The following is a 6,000-nucleotide window of genomic DNA, read 5'->3' on the forward strand; positions in this document are numbered from 1 at the left end:
ACCATGCACCTATAACGTAACCGTTTATAGTGCAGAACTGGCTACAACTCGACCTTTTCTGACTCCCCTTTACTCTCCCATAGAACTCCATAGTGCAGCGGCGTGCGACGAAATACCGCTTATACATAGTTTGCACGTGCGTCACTTCCGCACCGGTCCGCGAGCCTGTTCGCCATCTTTAGGCACCTGCGGGCCTGCGGAAGCGTGCTGGGGCAGGCTGCGCGCGCTGACGCGTTGTTGATCCGAAGTTCCTTCTCGCGTCGTGATCATGCCATTCTGCGCGATTGTCGGTTGCCGCACAAGAGGTACCACTGCCGCGAAGCCGAGCTACGCAGAACCGGGCGTAGGTCCACACCAAACGCAATAACATGGCAGTGCGAACGCACAAGAATGCTGTCGGAGAAACGTCGGTGCCTGTGGCTTTCCCGGATAAATCGGAAGGACCTGAACAACATGCGTGTCGTCACTTCGTTTCGGGCGAGTATATAACACGCCAAAACACTGCACATCACGCATGATCGTGAAAGGGCGGCAGCGAAAGCCCCGTACTGGTTGGTGACCGCCCGCTCCCACACGCATAGTCGCCTTTACCGCTCTGAAAAACGCCCGTGTACTTGTGCGTGCTCGCAACCGCGCCAACAAGCGCGGTTGCGAGCACGTTTTTCAACGAGGCCGACACGGAGGAGTAGCGCGAGTCGCGAAACAAACGAACTAACGGGGAAAAAAAAGAAAATCACATCATCTCACCCTACGGGCAACCATGGTGGGATGCGAAAGCATCGCTGGGGGTGCGCATCGAGTTGCCGTTTGGTTTCACTTGGCAACACAACCCAATGAAAGTTAAGAGTGAGAGAATGTATTGAGAAGAGAGTAGACGTTTGTACGGGGTTGTTGCGTCTTTATTTAGAGATCAGATTTAGAGATTTAGATTCTGGACTCGCTCTTGGGTTTTTCGCCAAGGACACGCAGCTTCTAGGACGGCTCTGATGATGATAAGTGGTTCTTGAGGGAAAGGGAAAGGTTGGCGCTATCTTCTGCAGCCCTTGAGGGAGCACGGCTCAGCGCCAACGGGGAGGGGTAAGTGGGAGCAGTGCCTCCTGGTGGGAGCGAAAGAAGGGATAGAGTGGAGTCGCCATGGCTGGGCGAAGCAAAACCGGCAGGCATAGGCGGCACGTATCAGGCCGAGATGGAAGGCACTAATTTCTCCTTCCCTCTCCCCTTCCTATTCCACATAATAGGCCTTCGAGCCATCCTACAATAAATACATTTTTATCATCATCATCATTTAGAGATCGTACGTGACTCCTAGCGTCGGTGCGCGCGGTATCTTGAAGACGATGGCTTTGTGGTCGGTGAAGTGTAGCGTCAATGGGTCTTGCTGCAGAGGGTCGAGTTTGAAATTTGCGAAAACGAGGTCTATGCACGTTCCCCTGATGGTGGAGGGTTGCTTGTGATCTTGGGAAATGCATCGCAAAGAGTATACGTCCTTCATGTACGTGCTGCACCAGCCAATCGCGGTTGTCAGTATGTCTACGTTGAAGTCCCCTGCGAGTATGAAGGGCGCGTTTCTGTAGGTCTTGGTGTACTCTACCATGCACCTTGCGAGGTAAAGTTCGACGCTTTCTCTTGAGATGTTGGGTTTTAGATACAGCGTCATGATGACGATGTTGTCACCGTGGAAGGATAGTCGGACGGCCGAGTGCTCTCCGTTGTGCCTCGAGTGGTGACCGGTAGGTCTAGGTCCTTGCGTTTGCGGTGAGAGTGCGTTTCACGTATACGGCGACACCACCGACTTGCCGTTGTGCCTCCTCGGTACACACGATCACGTCGTAGCTGTTGATGGTCGGCCGTGCGGCGTTCCACGTTTCCGTGAGGCAGAGCACGTCCGCTACCTACGTCCGCTTTGGTTGTTTACGTTCGGCTGTTCGGCTTCCCGAGCCTTCCTCTGCTCCGCGGCGGTGGCGCTGCCGCTGCAACTAGCGCCGACGTTGTTCATGGAGTTTCGCACATCGTTGCACAGAGAGAGAACGACGGAAGCACAGCGCCGTCGTGACGCCGCAGTGACGCCGCCGCGGTGTCTCCGCTGATAAAATCTCGACCGGGTGAGGTGGGTCGTCACCGCAGGAATCAGGAGACGACGATGAAGGCGGGCATCGTGATGATGAAAAATATAAAAGATTGTATTCACTTCATTGGTACATGGTTTTGACTCTATCCGAGTCTCGAGCGGTTCTGATTAATACGGGGGCCAGGACGGCCTTAAATCCCCTCGTGGTGGCCGATGTTTCCTTCGGGGAAGTCCTCTCTCCGGTGGTCAAGTTGACGACCTCCTCTCCCTCGGGTCCTCCTTCTTGGTAGCTCGCCGTTTTCGTCTGCTCCGTAGAGGTGAGAAGCTTTCTCGGGGATGAAGGGGATTATCTCGTCACGGGAAAAACGCTGGGGCTTGCTTCCCACATTGGAGAGATACAGATTCCAGGAAGATCATAACCTGCCGATGACTCCTTCGGGGAACTTGTGGAAGTGTCAGACCTCTGTCGGGGGGTCAAGTTGACGACCTCCTCTCCCTCGGGTCCTCCTTCTTGGTAGCTCGCCGTTTTCGTCTGCTCCGTAGAGGTGAGACGCTTCCTCGAGGATGAAAGAGGTTTATCTCGTCACGGGAAAGGCGCTCGGGCTTCTTTCCCACATTTGACAGGTGCAGTCCCAAGCCGATCATAACAGCCCGTCCACCGCCACAGGAGGTCTCGAAGGGGTTGCAGCATCCAAGCACCTCGAAGAGACCGTAGACCCCGTGCCTCTGCTTCGTTTCGCCGTTCGTTCAAAGGCAGGCCAGGTGACACCCTCTGGAAATAGACCACGCCAAGCCCAAGGCACAACAAACAGAGAGCACCCAACTAACCATGAGAACTGCCAGGTTCACACATTCTTCACACAAAACCTTATCAGAATTAAACCTGCAGCCCTCGTTCGAGCTTCCCGAAAATTAACAAAAGGAAAAAAAAACTAGGCTTAAGTGCATATTTCATTTAACCTAATACCTAACGTTTTTGTTTCTCCTGCCCGGGAAAGCCACATTTATTGAGAGACTGAGAGTGCATTGAAAATGATCAGACGGATAAATTCTGCGCAGTGAGTTAGTTACTCGTTGGGTCAATAGTATCTGCCAGTACCAGCGCTTCTAAGGCAAAATGTACTGCGCTCTGATGACCACTTGAACTCCTAATTAAGCTGATTCATAAAGTGGCATTTAAAGCCAGAAAACCAAAAGCCATACTCTATCTGCGCGCGACACCGTGAAAATTGCTTCTCCGAACGCGTTTCACCAAATCCAAATTCTACAATGGTAGCCGATAAACGCACCTACCCTGTAAGCATTGAATTACCCAAAATGGTTTGTTTCTACAAACCTCCTATGTCAATGCCTATCTACAAAAACAGCGCGTTCACGAGCCACCACCGTCGCAAAACCTGCTTCGCAGTTTTATTCGCGTAACTGGCGCGCATAACAATCATCACAACGAATCACCGAGATTAACGCGGAACCTTTGAAATTAATAGAAATAAGGTCTTAATAACTAACAAATGAAAAAAAAATGCAACGTGCTCTATTTACAAATTTACAAACGGGAACCTTATGGAGGCGCCCAATTCGACAATTACTACCTCCTAATGCGCACTCGACTAAGTCGCAATCTGAAAGTCATTGGGCCTCGCCATGGGCAATAAAGGGTGCCAGACATACACTGCCCCCTCCCGTCACCTGTCAATTCGTGTGGCCGCAGCTTTCTTTCGCGTCTCAGAGAGGGAGGCCGTAAACGCGAGGAGAATCGCCATTCTTCCTTTGCTCTCCCTCTCGCGGCGCATTCCCCCTCATTGACTGTTTGACTGGCCCTGTGCTTGCGCGCGTACCTCAGCCAGGTTGCCCCTTTCAGCCGCCGTCCTACTCGCGGAGACGCGCCCTTTTCTGATGTCATCCGCCTTAGACGTCTCCGTTTTCTCAACCACCATAACGAGCCCTTTGACGTTCTGCATGATGGCCTGTTCCCTTTGCTTACGGGCTGCGGTGTGGCGTCTTCCTCGAATTTGCGCTGTGCTAAATACTTCGCTCGTTTGCGCCGTCTGAAAATTTTTTCCCCCGCCAGGCGGTCACTGAATGTGCCTCTGCTATCCCCGAGTGTCATGTTCCTGCTCTGCTTGGCCGCCATGTCAGTCTCCTCTCCTTTGGGCGGTTCAGGACTGTCGTTCAAATGCGGAAGTACAAGGGAGTTTTTCAGCGCCTCCTTGACCTTTTTAGGGCTGCTGAAACAAGCCTTGTCTCCGCAAGGAACGGCCTCCGGAAGAGCCACTGTTTCCACTTTCGTGGCGCAATCGTTCTCTTCTACCGCGATTTCCTGAGCCGTGTTACGCGGGAGAGCTTGGACCGTAGGGTCGCCAAAACTCAGGCCCTTTTTCTTTAGCAGCATTTCTGAGCGATTTGAAAATAAGTAGGGATAATGTTTGGACAGATTTTGTGATACTGCGGCTTCAGTCCTCAATAGTCCGAACGGCCCCTCAATATTCACGTTGGCTATGGGCAAGCAGACACTATTCTCCTCAACTACCTGCCGGATCCACGCATGTTCCCCGGTGAAATCCTCAGGTTGCACATACGCAGGGTGGACGATGCCCATTGTCGCAGCCGAGTCCCTAAGTACCCTACATGGCGTTCCGTTCACTGCGAGGTCGCGAATGTAGGGTTCTAAGAGCTCCAAGTTGCCGTCGTCATTTACTAAAGAAAAAAACAATCCTAGGCTTCCGACAGCCGATCGCAAGGTGTCCAGGCTCCTGGCAACGGAAACAGACGACCGGTTTTCTAGACTCAAACGCCCTTTCTGTTTTTCTTTCGTCTTTCGCTGCGCTGTTATTCTGGCCTAAATTATCTGTCGGCATGTCTTTGGTCTCACTTCCAGCTTTCTCTTTGTGAAAGGGGCGCCTGTTTTCCTCTTTGCCGAATTTAGTCAACGGCCTGACGCGCGTTTTCTCGGATACGCGACGTGCGGCGAATTCATCCGCTAGCACTGCAGCACGTTCTAAGCCCTTCTCGCCCGACCTATCTTGAATCCACAGGCGCATCTCTTCGCTCAAGGACCCATAGAACTGCTCTATGCAGATTAGCTCAACAACCTTGTCGTGACAACCGAACGCATCTTCCCCTTTTAGCCACTCAATTAAATTGGCTTTCAGTTTGTAAGTGAAATCTTGAAAAGACTCGCCCGGTGTCCTAGCTGCCTCCCGAAAACGGCGGCGGAAAGCCTCCGCTGAGAGCCGATATTTCCTTAGCAACGCAGCTTTTACTTTCTGATAATCCTCTGATTCGTCCTTCGTTAGCCTTGCAATATTTCGGTTGCTTCGCCAGGAAGAACGGTCAGAATCTGTTGCGGCCAACTCTCTAGTGCCAACCCGTTTCTCTCGCAGGTTCGTTCAAAAGTAACGAGAAACAAACCCATGTCATCGTTCACTTTGTACGACGGCATGAGATCCCTTATCTTCAGTCCTGCTTCACCTGAACGTCTTTCACCTACTGAGAGGTTATTTGCTGATTGCCTGGCCAGATCCAGCTGCACGTCTAGTTCTTTTAGCCTTATTTCGTGAGCTCTCTGTTCCTCGCGTTCCTTTCTTTCTGCAGCTTCCTTTTGATCAGCTCTCTGCCTTTCTTCTGCAGCACTTCGTTCAGCTTTCTCAGACCTTTGCCTTTCCCTCTCTTCTGCAGCGTTTTGCTCAGCTTTCTCAGCTCGTTTCTCTATCTCTTCCCATGCTTCTGAAATTTCGTCCTCAAGAGCCCCGCACTTCTCAATCGCCTCAATAAGCTGCGGCTTTCTCTGACTTTTCCCGACCTCAATTCCCAGCTCTTCACAAAGTAATAACAACTCTGGCTTTCTCCGTTTGCTCAAATCCATGGTCAATCCCGAACGAGGACTTTCTTACTCTGCTGTGACGTGAAGAAGCTTTCAACAGGAGCCTGCA

The sequence above is a fragment of the Dermacentor silvarum genome, chromosome 1, assembly GCF_013339745.2.
Source record: "Dermacentor silvarum isolate Dsil-2018 chromosome 1, BIME_Dsil_1.4, whole genome shotgun sequence".
Lineage (NCBI taxonomy): Eukaryota > Metazoa > Arthropoda > Arachnida > Ixodida > Ixodidae > Dermacentor > Dermacentor silvarum.